Source organism: Harpia harpyja, chromosome 9, assembly GCF_026419915.1.
Source record: "Harpia harpyja isolate bHarHar1 chromosome 9, bHarHar1 primary haplotype, whole genome shotgun sequence".
In the NCBI taxonomy this organism is placed as follows: Eukaryota; Metazoa; Chordata; class Aves; order Accipitriformes; family Accipitridae; genus Harpia; species Harpia harpyja.
In genome coordinates, this window is record NC_068948.1 from 9,643,514 (window position 1) to 9,661,184 (window position 17,671).

General features: G+C 35.4%; 1 long non-coding RNA gene across 1 annotated transcript in view; it reads left to right on the forward strand.

Annotated features, from left to right (window-relative positions):
• Positions 1-17,671, forward strand: part of LOC128146615 (uncharacterized) — a 52,290-nt gene that overhangs the window by 33,599 nt on the left and 1,020 nt on the right. Inside the window, exons 4-5 of the long non-coding RNA XR_008236794.1 lie at positions 7,013-7,134; positions 8,213-8,302. This is a non-coding gene — a long non-coding RNA (uncharacterized LOC128146615). The remainder of the gene's footprint in view (positions 1-7,012; positions 7,135-8,212; positions 8,303-17,671) is intronic.

Below are 17,671 nucleotides of genomic sequence, written 5' to 3' on the forward strand. Positions count from 1 at the left end.
AGTGTCTAAGAAAGATCATTCACAGCAGTTTCTTGCAGACAGTGTATAAATGGCAGGCGACTTAACTGTGTGCTCTGTCAGAAGAGGGCATGTAGTTCACAATCACAAGGGGCAGCCCCTGAACAAAAGTCATCTTCTCAAGCCATTGCTTTCCCTATCATTAAATTAACTATGAAACCATTAAATTTTAAGACTAAATGCAAATCTCTTTCTTTTTTTTTTTTCTGTGGTGATGTGCTGTGATTCACACCTGTGTCTAGCTGCATGTTTTCTCCTTTTCATTCTGGCTGTTCTGCATGGCAGAATTATGACATCTCCATTATATTACCAATCTTCCTCAGCCCCATGATTTCAGTTTAAGTGATTTAGTTTTCCATGCCACAGAGATACAGCACTATGCAGCTTTTATGCAGGTGAAATTTGCGTTACCCATAAGCATCTACAGTCAAAATTCCTCATAAAGTACACATTTCAATTAAAGTTTCTGATTCCTGATCATAAGAATGTAAAAAGTTTTATATCCTGAACTTGTGTGGAATAGCCAACAAGTAATTCTACTACAGCTCCATTATATTTTTAAAAATTACCTGCCCTCTGTTGTGACACAACTCCCAGAGTACAGCAGCATAAACATATAAATAACTATCTTCTAAACTTTCTATCGATGAATATTGTTTTCTGTCATCACAATTGCACCATGAAATATGAAAGTTCAATTTCCTCTTCATTTCCTTTTAATAAAACTTCTGTTCATTTCATTTTTGAAAAGAGATTAGATATAAATTACTTTTTGACTTCTTCTGGCCTAACTTTGGTGAATGTTTCGAGAGAGAATCTGAAACCCTTTTAAAACCCACCAAGGAGATTAAGGGCGGTATTCTGGGGGTTTTGTACTTACATTCTCATCTCTCTTTCAATACAAGTCTTTTGCATTTAGAAATGACAGTATTGATTCCAGGGCATTGTTACAAGAAGCATAAATATTGTGCCCACTGCCGTAGCTGCTATTTAAAACTTAACATTTCCAAACAGCAATTTTTTGTTCAAGAGAGTAGGCAAGACAGTTAACTGCAGAAATAAATTTGCCAGATTATTTTTCAGCAAAAGCCATTTTAATTTATGGTAGTTATGCAGCCTTTCCCAATTTGCGTAGCTAGCATTTGGAGGGATGGGAACTGTATGATCTTTACCATTGTACCTACCAGTGGCCTATTAATGATCAAGATAATGGAATTAGACCAAGGGAAAAAATAAATTGGCTAAATCAAATGCAGATTTCACGGGCTGGCTCTCCATGCAAGTTGTATCTTTTTTTCTTTCTTGGATTTAGCGTGGTTTTGTTGGATATAGCATGGAAGATTTTGTCTCAAAATTACAGCAGTGACTCAGAGTAAGATCAGTTCACATATTAATAGCTTAGGCTTGTGGGTCTTCAGCTGTGTCTGTCCACTGAAGTCAGAGGTTTCTGGGCTGAATAACATCTTCCAACACAAAGGGTTAGAAGACCAGCTATTCTCGTGACACTGAATGTTTCATATTGCTCGTTCACTTCAGCTAGCAGTAAAGTGCATGCTGAATGCTGTGGAATTGATGGCATTTCTGGTTAAACCTCTCTGACAGAAGTATAGTATTTCCAAGTATTTTAGAAAATGTGTTGTGACTGTTAGAGGTATAAATACTAGCAGTTGCTTCAGTGTGCATAACTTCATGCACATGTGCATCTGCATTAGTGATGAAATATACACTCTCAGAAAAGAAGATTTTTTTCGGCCTTTGTTGTGAGATCAAGAAACAGTGTGATGCAGGCACTGAAAGTCCCTGCCATTCTGGAACTGATCTTTCATGAGCTGGGATTGCATGGTACGGCTGACAATGATTCTCTATTCATAATTGCTCTTTGGGCAAATCACAGTTCTCCAATTTTTTGTGATGCATAAATCCAGGCAGGAGAAGTGGTTGTGTCTGTACAGAAGCTCAGTATCTGCAGAGACAGCTTTTGTGTGTGCATCAAGGAGCACTGTCACTGGAGACCACAGATTCTTTTGAATTGCTTCAGAATGTGAAGCTAAGACTGACATTTTGTGGATGAACCTACCTCTGTGTGCCAATGAGGCTGCATCTGAAAGTGATACCAAAAAATTCTTTACTGCAGTCAATCCATCTACATTTACAATGGTGCACTGCATAACATGTTTAGAATTAATACTCCAATGTGGAGATGCGAACACAAGATTTTGACAAACGTTGTTTCCCATTCCCGCCACGAAATTGGTAAAGAGTTTGAATTCTGAAGAAATAGTGTAAAACAATATGTTGGCTTCACAACGATGTAATTATAACTCTGTCAAACTATTCCAACAACTGTCTTTTGCACATGAAATCAAACAAGTTTGGAACAACATTTCATCTAATTTCCAATGTGTAATTGAGAAATGTGCTCTTAATTTTCTTTGTTCTTTGTTGGCAAAATATTACAAAAACCCCTTCATCTGACAGTCTTGGGTTGGTTGGGGGAGAAAAGAAAAGAGAAGCAGGACCTCAGACCTCAATTTCACTTATTATAATAAATCAATTTCATAGTCATTTGTGTTTAATCTCCATTGGAAATTTACATTATCCAATCAGAACTGAACAAGTCCCTCAGGGGAGATCAAGTGTCACATAAAAATTCAACAGGAAATTCAAGCAATAAATCAGTAAAAGTACAACTCATATATGGAGATTTTAAACCCATCTAAATTCTATTAAAAACCTCTAAATCCTATTTTAGACAGAACAAGAAGGAGGCTTGGGAACTGTAACATCCCTAAGAGGCCTCTCAAAGTGCACATACTAATATTTAATCATTTATACTTTTGTATGTCCAAATTAAGTAGTTTAACTGAAGTGTGTATAGCTTTCATTTATACTTTTTCTTCTAACAAGGAGTAGTTTATAGAGACAACATTATATCATTGTAATCTTCAAATATTTAGCTTGTTAAAAATATATTCTGTACATTGTAAGCAACCTTTTAACCTATTGAATTAAAATTTTCAGTACATGTGATAGCAGAAAGGCTTATGTGATTTACAGTGGATCTAGACATTGCTTCATGAGATTTGAGCATGTGTATATATCCTCTTTGAAATACAAAGAAGCAGGAGGGATGAAAAAGGAGGAGGAAGCAGACAAACGACAATGGAAAAAGCAAAAGCCATCTGCAGCAGATGAGTTAGTAAATTCAGAGTGATGGGCTCTACTTTTTCTATCCTGAAATGAGAAAAAGATGTGAAGTAATGGTGGATTGCTTCCTGTTCAGCAGCACTCAAAAAGGAAGACAGCGCGTTAAAACCAATTAGGTCTGATAGGTTTATAAAATCAGAGTTTATGAAGAAGCAGGAAGCAGTGAGATGTCTGTAGTCCTATCCAGCTCCAGTTCAGAGGGACAACTGCTCTGAAATCATTCACTGTCCTAACTGCTGCTTTTTATCTTCTGGACTTCTGGGATGTTCCTTATCTGCTGAAAGAAGTCACATTGAAACAAAAGACAGAAGCCTGGAATATTTGTTTAATATAAACAAGTAATGCTGGAAAGCCCGGAATGAGAAAATAGTCTTCTGGGACATTTGAAACGCTGTGTGCGCTTCACATTTATGGCCTTGGTCTGAGTTCAAGACAGCTTCCCCCCCTTCAAGTAATATATCTGCAGTTGGTATCCGTGATAAAGCTATTCTTTAAAGCTCTAGCTACAGTGTAGAAACAAGGTAGAAGAATAAACCAGGAACACATTGTATCAAAATGATTGCATATACAAATGTCTTGGCTTAAAAAAATGATTTAAAAACTCCAAATATTTATATATTTTGGAAAGTGAGAGATAAAATGTAAAAGTAGATTAAAAGAAACATTTTTGTTTACAACATGTTATTTGGACTAATTTGAACTAGTTCTGTTTGAAGAACAAGACTGCAAGTATAATTAACCTCTTGGTCTCTGCATATTTGTATCCCGGAGTTTAAAAAACTTGTGAATTAGTTTCATTTTCACTTTGAAAGAAGTTGTTATAGGGAAGGCTTATTACAACTGACAGATTGCTGTTGCCCACATTTCTCTGTTATTTCCTCAAAACATGAATCACACATAATCAGAATAGTCAGGGTATCTTTATTACCTTTGGATTGTTTTAGGAAAATCAACAGATGGTGGTATTTGAGTTGTCCAGATATAGAAAATATGCTCTTGCACCATCAGTCTGTCTTTATATCTTGTTTGCCTTTTTACAGACATAATTCAAAATAATTAGGCAAGTATTTAAGTTCCTGCTTAAGTATAAAAGTGGATCAATAACCTTTGCTTGAAGTTATTCATCTGGTTGGAGGCTTCCTGAAGTCAATACTTATATGGGTAAACCCTTACACTTTTGACACAAGATAAAACTCTATCATCTGCATCTATTTAAATCCTTATGCATTTAGCACCAGACAGGTCTAACACTTTACTTATTTAAGGAAGGAAATTTAAGCTTTTGAAAGTTCTGCCCTGAGGAAATGAGAGCCGTCTAGTTCTCATTTATACACTTTACGTTTCTTTTTTCCTCTCTTATTGCTCTTATTTCCTCTTAAAATTGTTACATTTTTCAGAAAAAAAACCCCAGATATTCTTGCTTGTGAGAATAGGAAAACCTGTGCTGAATCAAGTATTCTTGTTTTCAGGGAAGCTGCAATTCTTGGCTGATACAGGGTGCTTGCATTAATCAGATCTGTTATACAGCACGGGGGTGTAGAGGCATGTAGAAATTAGATCTAAATTCTACATTATTTTTATGTAGATGAATTGGAGCAAAACAGAAATTGTAAAGGAATACAAATTAATACTTCATTTGTTATTGTATCATCGTTTTAACAAAGTGAGCTGACAGATCAGAATAGCACAATTCAGATTTATTTACAGTCTACTCATTTTTTAACTTGGCAATACAATAAATAGAATTAGGGGAATGAGTTAGAATAAACTACAGTTTGAAACACTTATAATATAGCTCCTTTTCTCTTACCTTGTGCTGTGAATGAAAGTCTGCCAACACTAATAAGAAAGTTCTGTTAATTTGAATATGTTGGCACAGTGTTTTAAAAAAATATAGCAGTGGAATAAGAGTCCTGGGAGTTTTGGTTCAGTGCCGATTATATTTCATACAAATAAATAATCTGTAATGGTGTTTTAGCATTAATAAAATATTAATCTCTTAATAAAAATACTTTGTAACTTATGAAAAAAAAGTATTTGGTATGTACATATAGATTTGTACTGGGAGAAAATAGAAAATGCGGAGCTCACTAAGAAAGAATGCTGGTGTAATATCTTTTCAATGCTTGTTGGCTTTATAAGTCCTCTCATAAATTACAAACTAATTTAATCATACTCCATAATTACATATTCTTGAAGGAATAAGACTTTAGATTCAGACCGTATCATACTTAAAATACAATGATGTTCTGTATCACAAAGACCAATGAAACTGCACACTAGCAATAAATTAATGGCCCTAAGGCTGCCAGGCAGTAATAAATAAAGAGTATATGCTTATGACCAAGTGCATATTTTATTAGAAACTCAGGAATGTAATTTGACCCCAGCACACAGAAAAGTTAAATGGTGACTTTCTTTTTTGAGTGGTTGAAATAAACGTGGTTTGAAATTTTCTTATCATCACCAAAATTAACTTACTTGGGATTGACTTTTTAATTCCAGTTGATAAAAGCAGTAAAACTAAATGTTCTAAGTCTTGATACTTCAAGATAATTCAGTTGGGCTTGGAGAATAGTGCGGAGTATTATGCTGTATTGGTTATTTGTATGGCTTTAACAGCTGAGAGCCCTGGTTTTGTGCCAGGTTAACAGCGTAGCGTGTGCTTATTAATACGACGCATTAAGCAAACTAGAGCAATGATCAAAACTGCTATTTGTTTGTTTGAATTACAAGGATTGTAGATGAACAATTTTCTTTTAATTTGCAACAGATGTGCTTACTCTTTAGAATCATTAACTGGCGTTCTGCTGTGAAATACTTGATCAGGGTTGGATCTTTTCCTATAGCCATTTGTTTTCCTCAGTGTTAAGATTTCTGCTATGGCATTATGTCATTCCTAGAGGATAGTTTTCTTTTTAGTCACTGGACTGCATATGTTTTGAAGAAAGAGTTGCTAAAATTTATATTGCTTTAAAAGAATGCATTAAATTACTTGAGCCCCAAATTTGGTTATTTGGTGTCACTTTTTTATATAGGCAAAAATAGGCACATACACAGCTACAAAATAATTCCTATATATGGAGTCCAAATTTTCTTTTTCACAAACACAGTCCCTGTTTTAGCGCATACATTCAACATGGGAGAAAATAAGTCATTGTATTACATGAATGAAATCCTATTAGCAGAAATTCACTGTGATTTTATGTATGTGAAAATATTTGATCATCCTGTATTCATTTTCATTTTGAAAACTTAGTGCTTGCAGGATACTATGCAGATTAGAAAATTTCTAAAACAATCAGCTTGCTTTCTTAAAAGCTCCTCTCAAGTAGACTAACATATTGCCTTATTAGTGTTGAACTACATTTCTTTAAGGCCAAGACACATCTTGTAGACTTTGAGTTACTTTTCAACTACCTGAGCTGGAAGAAATTAAAAGCAAAAGAACTTTTTTAGTGAGACATTACTGTAACATTGACTGCCTTTCCACCTACAAAAGCAAGGCAAAATTCCATCTTTCCAAGTATTTTCAAATTTATTCATTAGAAAGACAGGCTTTAATTAATTTTAAACATGTATTCCATATTTGCTCAGCTATTAAATCCGAGATAGTCTGAAGGGTGTTGGAAAATGCCTACTTAAAACTAAAATTAGTTTGCATCACCCTTTGTTCCATCTGTGTTCTATTTTACTGCCAGAATGGGGAAAAAAATGGAGGTAGAAGGTTAGCAGTGAAAGTACTTATAAAAAGCAATAATTATTAACCTTGGTGGTATGTCAACAGGTTGTTCAGCTGCTACTGAGAAGAATTGAATGTTTGGAAAGGACTTCAATCCACCTCCTGTCAGAGACTCTGCATATCTGACGGCCTTCTGACTGATCCAAGCTATGCTGTTCACGCATCAGGTTGGTAATTGCAATGTGAGCACCTCAGCAGAGTGATGTCAGTATTCCTTCAGATATTATATTTAATCGTGCTGCCACCTGAGAACTCCTTTTGTGCCTGTTTTGCAGACAGAGCTACGACTAAAGTGATCTCCAGTGGGAGTACAGGTCTTGACATGGCCTATTCTCTGAGCTTCTTGAAAGTGGCTATGCAACCTTGAATGTCCTATAAACTATAGTAAAGCACGTGCTGTCCAGGGCTTGTTAGGTGGTTTAAAGGCCAGGCTGTTGGCTATGCCTCCAGAACAGCTCTTTCATCCATTCTGCACTGTGAGCAGACATACTCTCTATGTACATCACTGCTCGGGTGTACATTCTGGACACAGAACTTACTGCTGCCACAATATTGACAAAGTTTTTCTTCAACAAAAAGGAAAGAATTTATAAAATGACTTTGTATTTCTTCATAGGTATAGCTCATTAGTTTACCTAATTGCATGCAAATCAGCATTCATTTTTCTCTTACACTTTAGAAGAAATATAATAGAGCAAGGCCAGTGTCCTTTAATGCTGTTTCCTATTTATGCTGGAATTTGCTTTGCAAAATACAGAATAACATTTTTATATTATATTTTAATATTCTGAAAGTTGGAACTGAGCTAACGTTATTTTCGGTCTTAATGTTGTTGTTCTGCTTTGCTAATTCCTACACATTCCTCGTTATTCCTTAGATTAAGATGTATTCCAGTTACTGATCAACTTTGATTTAATATAGCTGAAGTCCAGCATAGTCCGGGATCTAGAGAACTGTCTGCTGTGATATTAGTGTTGCTGTCTAACAAGCCTGACATACACAAAATCTCCATCTCCCCTGTGTGACATACCATGTAAATTTGGTTGACTACAGAACACTTCAAAGTTGTTTACAGGTAGTCTTAATCATATTTTCCACAACGTTGCATTCTGTTTCATTTTTTAGCAGTAGGAAGAAGTGGTGCTAAAGCTGTTCATGCTTTGCTTCTTCCTTTGGACCACTGTTCTCCTAGAAATGAAGTTTATAGATTTTTGTGTCTTTTTTCTGTTTTTCTATTGTTCACAGGAATAAGGAAAAGGTTTCATTTGGAAACTGGCACTGGAGAGGAACTGAAGGGCTGCTGATGGAAGAGCTGTGGCTGCAACTACCGTCCCAGTAAGTTGCAGGGAAGATTTGTCAGGAAAAGGTTTTCCTCATACCGGAAAGATCAGGGATGCCACAAGGCATCTACATGTGCTTTTACAGTAAACAGATGAGGGGTTTAAAGTGGCTTTAAGCTATAAAGTTGATAAGGTTCACTGACTCAGGAAAGGAGCAAGGCAATCAGCATGTTAAAGCTTTCTTCTGCTTTGCTAATTCCTACACATTCCTCATATCACAATTTATCACAGAAAGTGGCTTCATTTCAGCATTGACTTTGCAGGTCTTGACAAATATATTCATATTTGGAGTGTTCATGATATACATTATACATTAATATACCTTATATTTTTTCTTATTTGGGAATAAACCAGGAAAGCATCCTGCCTTGCTTTTCTTGGCTTGGGACCACAAAAATGCTGTAAAAGCTAATCTGAGGACTGCTCATTTTTTTTCAACTCACATCAACGAGTATAACTGGAGAAAACAGGTTAAAGATAAATTTAGCATTCTCAAGGAAATTATGTTAAGTCTCTCTAGGAAATGCATTATTTTGTTTGCTCTCATTTTAGATGAATATAAGAGCATATTAAAGACATTATTCATATGCATTCTTAGTGTGTATGAAATTTATGTTTCTCCATTACATTGCATTCTGCTTCATTATTTTATCTCAAGAGTCTCTGCTATAAAGGTGTAGTTAATTTCTAACATTGGTAATTTCAGTTGGTTTGATAATCTATTGCATTATATCATAAAATTTCTATGATCTCCAATGCCTATTAAATATGAACCTGCATGAGTGAAGAAAAGCTCTCAGATGATATAATTTTCCAAGTACATACCAGCTGTACTGATATAAAATATAGCATATTCATTGTGAAAAATTTCAAACAAATAGCTGTGGGCTGGAAAATGTTTTACTCCTTCTGGTATTTGTAAAGCCATATGACCAAGTGCAGGATCAACACATGAAAATATCTGAAGGGCCATAGTTCTTTATGGATTTTTTCTTAGGTGGCATATTATAACACCAAGCCAATGTGGTGATCCTTGCAGCAAATTACAGCCTGATATCTTAAATTATATACTAAATTACATGTCAAATGAAATTCAAACAACACCATGTCTTTTACATTAAATATTCCACTACCTGAAGCTGGAGAGCGTTACAGATTTAACCTCCTAAAAGACTTGTGTTTGCATTTAAAATACACTAAAACTGTACATTACCACACTCCAAGTATTAAGAGTTATTTACATCTTAAGTTTAAATGTGCACCTACTTTTTATTTAGGTACAGATGACGTTAAAGTATTTGGTCACTTTTCTTTTTGTTTCCTTGCATAATTTCACTGCATAAGTAATTCCTGTACCACAATGAAGCATTACAATCAGATTTAGTTAACAGAAAAGAAAATATACATACAAGGAAAAAAATCAAGCAGCAAAAAGGAGATAGGATGGTGAGCAATGCAAAAGAGCAATACAAAACAAGGTGGAAGAGCAATGTGGTATCCATCACTCTGATATTTCAGGACAATTTTTTTCCAGTCCAACTGTTGAATGCTCCTCATAAGTATTGCGACTTCTGCCTCTGGGATATTATTTTACAATCTAACTCTACTTTCAAAAAGTTATATCTCACCCTGTGAAGCTTTTTCCCTATGAAACTTTTCATATTCTAGTAAAAAACCCTTTTGAAAGTTGTCTTAAGAGAAGCTGATGTGGATGCCTCTTTTTCTGTCCATGGTTGTCAATACTTTAATAAGAATTTCCTTAAGAATCTCTAAGTAATTATGGTAACAATTTAAGTAAGAAAGCATTTTATAAAATGCTTAAAAAATGAAAAATTCCTGAAAAATGTAATTTTGAAATGTCTCATTTCAAAAAAGATTCTTTCCTAAATATATTTTTTGGTTTAATTTGTAATTCTTTTGTATTTGCAACATAAGTTTAGAATTGCTTCATAGAAACACAAAGAAAAAGTAATTTTGATATAGAAAACTAGATTTAGGCAGTAAAAAATGCACTGATTTTTGTAAAACAATTAAAAAACCCTAATCCGTTGTGGCTATGATGGTATCAACATTTTGATATAAAATTTAGTATGAGTGGATTTTCCTCACTGATCGTATTTACAGAAGATTCATGCATATGTCAGGGTGGATGAATCCTTTTTTTTTTTTTTTCCAAAACATAAAAACTTCCCTCAAAATGAAAAATTTTTATTTTAACCAACCTTTTTCTTCAATAGTCTTTCAATAGTATATTATTAATTTCATTCAGCATCTTCACGTTATGGGTAGGATAATGTAGTGATTAAAGCTTTTGAGTGTGACCTTAATCCAGTTCTTGACCAAATTAGAGTCTGTCATTGGAAAAGTCTGATAAACACAACCTTTATTCTGTAATCATCGTCCCTATTTACAGAATCAGTTGAAAGTATACGTCCATTCATTAATGAGTATAAGTTATTCAAATAGTATCAGCAGTACAGATGTCTTTCTAGACATAAATCTGGAAGTAAATGTACAAAATACAAATATGAGGAAATATATTGTGCTTAAACTTACATTTTCATTTAGGCAACCAGTCTCTCAGCTGCCAGAGTGGTCTTGTTTTTAAGAGTACTGAGCTTGTTCAGCTCTTGGGGAAGTTTGAGATAGCAGTATATACATGGAAGTGCCTGCTTTTTATGATGACAATATATGCTCTAGGAATCTTATGTATGTTAAGTATAGTTTAGTATGTCATGCTTAATCAATATCGCTGCTGGCATAGCCTGGAACTTCTTCACCGATACTGGGAAATAGGAAGGGAAAAGGAGAACAGAATGCGGTTGCTTTTTGCCCACTCTATCTGTCTGTGTATTTTTGTCACCTCCTAATGGCAGGATGCTGTTGCCACAGTAGGTCTCCAGAACAGCAGCCTCTTGTGTGTGAACAGGACTTGTTTCCCTCCCGAGCGTAGCAGCAGCGGTGGTGGCGGTGGTGGTGGCGGTGGTACCCAGCGATGCAGGAAGCTGAATTCAAGGCTCCATCGGACTCTATTTGCTGTCTGTCCCACAAATCAACTTTCTTATGTTGTGTTGTATGCTCCAGAAGAAAAAGCTGATCTGCATATAAGGAAGCCCGCATTAAAATACAAAAAAAGGATGGGGAAGAGGGGGAAAAAAAACTTGAACACATGTGTACATGCATAGTTGTTGAAATGGCTTTCTTTTGAGCTCATTCCAGAGGTAACGTCGTACAAATATTTGCAACTAGATATCATTTCTGAAAAAATATGTCCTGATTTAGATGCATTCTGTGAAGGTGGTACAGGGTCTGCTTGTTTTGAGAACAAAAGTATCATCTCTGTTTATAGCATAGTTCCCTCAGTGCTTCAGCCCAGCAACATTTATGGACCTTAACTGAGATCATGGGCTCTCTGTGCTAAACAATGAACAAACTCTTAGTGAAAAGAAAAAAAGCAAACAATGTGGGTCCCTAAAGATTTACAAAAAAGACCCTCGAGAGAGGCACACGGAGTCAGAAGGGTACAAAATCATTTTCTAGAGGTGGCTTGCGGGGTAGCTCAGCTGGAACAGAGCTCCAGCCTCCTTCTCCCCGTGCTGGCTGGCTGGCCTCTGGACCGTGCTGCCTCTGGAAGAGTTTCCCTCTGAACACCTTTGGAAGTGAGAGATCTGTACACATATATTAAAAGTCAGACTGTACAAGGGGGTATGAGAGAGGTCTGACTGGTTTTTTTTAATACCAGGTTATAGAAACTAAAAATATCAGGGAAAATAATTTCAGGGGAAGTGAATGAAAATAGCAAGAAATCAAAAAGAGAAGCAGTTGGACAAGCAAGATACAGTGGAAGGAAATTAACACAGGCCTGGAAAATATCTGTACGGTCAGCCCAGTTTCCAGTGCTCACGGGGGAGTTGAGATTAAAATGTCTAAAACAGAAACAGAATTTTCAGTTTATGACACAGAAAACCACAGGCTGGAGCAATCAGACCGGAACGCATCTTTTGTAAGTTAAATTCAAGGCATAGCTCCAGAGCATTCCACGATAGCCTGTAGATTTCTATAACAGTAACAGATTTTTAATAGCTCTTTTGACAATGCATGAGGGATTGAAGGTATAGGGTTGCAACCAAAACCTTTTTTAAAAGATTCTTAGCAAGCCAGGAAAAGAGTCTTAGAAGGTTTAACTCTTCAGTAGTTCAGATGCTAATGATGATAAATAATGAACGGTATCACCGAGCATCTGGACATACAGAGTATATGCTAATAAAATCTAACATGAAATTCAGCTAAAGGTAGTTTGGGTGTATTATTAGACTACTGATATTACAAGACAATGACAAACCTAAGGATTTATACCTGCTGAAGACTGTGTGTGGAAGGAGAAGCTCATCTTTCATGTTTAACTGACCAATGAGAAGGTTGAAAATTGTGGTCAAAAGCTGACTAAAAATGTTCAGATGTATATTACACACAATCCTTTGTCTGAAACACATGCAAAAACATTAAATGTAACAGCCTATAAAACTCTATATCATAACTTAAGACAGAAGGTAAAGATCTTCATAAGACAGAAAGGATTTTGAACATCTTTGTACTTGAGACTACCTGTGAGAAAATCTGAATTTCTAAGAGCTAAAAAGTCCACCTGATGAGGTCTTTTGAGATATCTCAAAATTAAATATAGGGAAATTAGATTGCCATTAAAGCAGTCATGAATTACACGCATCCCTAAAACCCATCTTGGGCAAACTCTGATGATTTCATTTAATGATTCATATGTTAAGTGACGTAGCCACTACTTGCCAGATATTGGCATGAGGCAATGATGTTTATTTTTCTGTTGACATAATCAGGATTTATTTGAACTTTTGTTTCCAAAGTAATGACTAATTGATGTATACATGGAGTCGTCAAAGAGACTGTTCTTAAAAATAAAGGCAGGTGATGATAGGCCAAGAATTCTAAAAATCCACATGAGTGATTGTAGGTAACTAGAGTTAAAGGTGGGTAGGGCACATGCTTGGGCTTGTATTTTTACATCTACTATACCCTGCACTGAAAGGTTTTCTTTTTTTTCCTCAGAAGTCTCTGGGTTTTCTGATGTTAAACAACAAATGGATTCCTGGTTTTTTCCTGTGTTTTAATTCAGTAGGGTCATATGTAGGGTAAAATTAAGGTGCTGATACCTGTTTATCCTCGTAATGCATTTAAAGTATGCGTAAAAGGTAAAACTCTATGTACTGACAGCACATTTGGGTTAATATGGTCACATCTTAACTTGTAGCCAGATCTGCTGTTTTAAATGATTAAATGTTAAATCTGGTATTTACTCTTGGACTGTACAAAAGTCAAAGGGAACAATTTGTCAGCTCATTCATATTTTGCTTCTGAAGCCAGTTAACTAATCAGTCTAACAGAAAAAGAAGTAAGATAAATGGAGGCTATTCTGTTATGTAGAAAAGTGTACATGAAGATAAATTTTTCACATTTTGCTTCATTTCATCTGCAGTTATCACTGTCGTAATTGCTTCTGAACACTCAAGGTGCTCTTCATATTGCTTCTATGATATGAATGGTTTAAGGTAATTTTGGTAGACTACTAGCTTGCAGCACTGAAATCTTCTGTATTCTTTTTTCTGTATTCTAATTTAGAAAAAAATCCTCTACCTTTTTATACAAAAGTGGATTTACCAAATAAACAATAAAGGGTCAAGAGCTTTGTAAGCTACCAATTTCTGCTAGAAACAAGCTTGCATATAGGAAATCCTGAGTAAATAAAATCTTGTTACCATTGCTAGTATAGTGCCCATTAGTTTATATTAAAAATATGTGATAATCTAGGCCCAAATACCTTGCAGTAATTTCTTTTCCTGCCATGACTTCTATTGATTCAAGGAGTAACGGGGTCATCCCCCTTGCCTCATCTAAAACCTGCAAGGGGGCTATCACCATTTTCAGTTTGTGATAGTCATCAGGTGTTTCTCACTGCAACTTCATGAACTAAATTATGATATGAAAAACCCTAAAAACTAGACTACTGTGTTAAAAATCTAATTATTTTAAAAAGGCAGTAAAGAAATGTCTGTACAAAATAGGATCTTGACCGTTTTTATATTGCTGCATCATAGTATGTCTCTTTATTGAGAACTCTTTAAAGTCTAAGGAAAATGCTAGGATTTATAAAAGAGTCTTTTCCTCTGTTAACACATAATAGGTTTCTGACTAAATTAATTATAATGGCATAGTTAGCCACATATGTAGAATTCTCATCAGGGTTTGTAATCTGATTTTGTGCAGTGTGATTTTTATGATGGATAAGCATCAGAACAAATAAGTAGACCCAAGGTAGCTGTATTAAAATTGCTGTAAAAGGTATACTAGTTTTCTCAGTTAGCTAGATTTCTGCAGTGGTAGATTGAGAGATTCTTAAATAGGCACACTCATTTTGGCACCCTGTGCACTTTAAAAAGAATCTCATTATAAAAACCCTCAGCTTTGTGCCAAAGAAATACAGGAGTGGGACAGGATTTCTTTCTTTTACGGTTTGTCAGAAATTTAATGTAGTTTTATTACGTTGAATTTTCAACTATTCCAGCTGCTGTAGGAAATATATAGCTAAACAATAACCTCAGAAAGGTAAATGCATGCATGATGTTCTTAAAATACTGATGCAAACTGGGCTTAGTTCAGAATTTCCGAACCCACATCATTTTGGTTTTTTAAGGCTCTGCAGGCCTTTTTAAAAACTCCTATGAGTTTAAATCAATATATTCTACTGGCAGTAGAGTTCATGTTATTAGCCAAAAATGTATGGGTCATCAAATACTTTTATAGCCACATAGTGAATTTAATTAATCATTTATTATAAGCATAAGATTTTTTCTTAACTAAAAAAATTAATTCAATTACCTGGATTTTCATTCCTCCTTTCATACAGTAACTTTCAGCTTTCTCTCAAGTGGGTTGTTTTTTGTTTGTTTTTTTTTTCAAGAAATCCAACTTGGATTCTGCCATCTTGTCCTTTCCACTAATCTAATTACAATATTCAGTCAAGTTATAAAAGTATTCTTCTGGAAAATTTGACGAGATAAGGAGAGCAGTTTTCATGGAAAATAATGTGATTTAAAGTTCTTGCTCCTGGACATTCACATGCTCCACTACATTGGTGTAAGTATCTCTGCTGATGTCTAATGGAAGGTCATAATTGATGAAGTATTCCTGGATTCAGGCTTTACTTTTCTTCCAGCTTTTTTTGCTATTTTACCACAACTTTTTTTTTGCTTGTTCGTACTAAAAAAAAAAAAAAAAAAAAAGAAAAAGCTTAGCTTTTCCTATCCATAGTTCATTTTGTGGGAGTGTTGCTACTTTTCATTGCCTTGATGGCAAACAGAAATCAATGTTTTTCTAACATTAATTCTGAAATTAATAGCCACTTCTGCTGAAGACTTTTGGAAGATTAAAAATAATGCATATGCAATAACAATCAGAAGAATCTTTATAACTGATTTGACCCTGTGAATTGTATCAAACTGATCTTCTGTCTTTTGCATATTAAATATTTATAGAGAATATATGGCATGCTTTCAAAAGCAGTTTGCTTTCTGGACTGACACTTTAGTCTTGCAAAATACATCCCAATGTTTCTGATGCACTTGGGCTTATGTTCCTTTAGGATGTAGCTATTACTGGTCCCCAAATTTCAACAATTGGTCTAGTGAATTGTCATTTATTGCCCAAGTTCTATAAACATAATAGTGTGTGAATGCAGAGAAACTGTGCTAACTTTTCAGTATCACACCATTTTGTCCATGCAAAGCACTATTACATTAATTACAGTATATAAGTAAGTACTACTTCTAGGAAAATAATAAAAAAAAAAAATAGGGGAATTTGCTTTTCTTGAAGTTGAGAAATGCAGGCAAATATGGTCTGCTTTTCATTTCCCAAGAAATATGGTCCTTTTCAAATAAGTTACATTTTTCTTTTGTGTCCTTTAGCCTACCCCAAGTGGCTTGCAGTATTTATCCACTTTAATCAACGTGACTGACAGGAAACCTGATAATAGAGAATAGCTGTCTCCACTGGTGGGGCAAAATCTTTTGAAATGTCAGTAGTGAATACACTGTATTTACATTTCTTTGGGACTCTCACTTTTAAAAGATTTTCATCTTTTACACTGGAGGGATGAAAGTAAAGGTTATTTAACTATACATCAGAAATTGTATCTGATGACAGTGTGACAAAATATTCCTGCTTTCAGAAGTGCAGAATGCCTGCCTTTCATATCTGGTGCTGTTCCAGTGGTGTAACAAGTTCATAGCTACTATTTGTCCTCTAATATTGGAAGCTGTTCATCATCCAATTAATGACAGTCCTGGAGCTTTCTTTTTTAAATCCATTTTGGGTTTGGCCAGCATATTAGATCTTTTCAGAGATTTATAGTATATTAAATATAAACAATTAAAATTAATAATAAATTACTTCTGGACTGTCATGCAACACATTGTTTTGGCCATAGGCAGGGCTCTGCGAAAAAGGCTGAATTGTCTGCTTGTTCTGGATCACACAGAGGCTTGGCCAGATGTGTTCTCAAGAGCAAAAACACGTTACAGCCATGATGATCCCATTTGGTTTCAGTCTGTGAAGCCTGAAAGTTTGGAGAACTTTGGCTTTGTGTTGTCTATAGCGATCAGTGAATTCACTGGGGCTGGAGTCAGCAGTTCTTCTCCTTCATGTCCTCTGTTCTGAGTGTGGGGCTGCTAAACTTGGGGCTTGTGGTTCAGTTAATTGCGGCAGTTACTGTCTCTTCTGGACATCCCCTCTTCCCGAGCATCGCCCTGGGGCCGAGCTCCTGATGCTCTGCCTCTCGATGCACCCAATTTTATGTTGGACATCATGTGGTGCAACTGCTCAGACTGGGAAAGCTGAACTCCCAAACGCAAGAACTTCTGGTTTCATCACATTGAAGAATTGAGGAGAGTACCTAGTGAGCTCTCAAAAAATAAGACTCTGTCTTCTGGTATTTTCTACCTCTGCTTTTGTACTCTTCTGTACACATACAATACTTCTTTTGTATTCTACTTTGTGTTTCCTTTGCATTAAACCTCCTTTTAGATATTAAGAAACGTCACATTCTCAGCTGTAATTGTGCTAGCCTCAGAAGGTTTTAGAAAAAGAAAAGTCTGCATAAAGAAAAACTAAGACCAAGAGGAATAGCTGGAAGTAGCTTGTTTCTCAGTGAGAGGAGGTTTCCTGGTCCCTGTACGTCCCTTTTGATGACTCCATTATCCTATAGAGCTACTGACTTCCTTGTGGAAACATTTCTGCTAGGGTTTCATAATTCAGAAACTGGTTTAATTTTAAA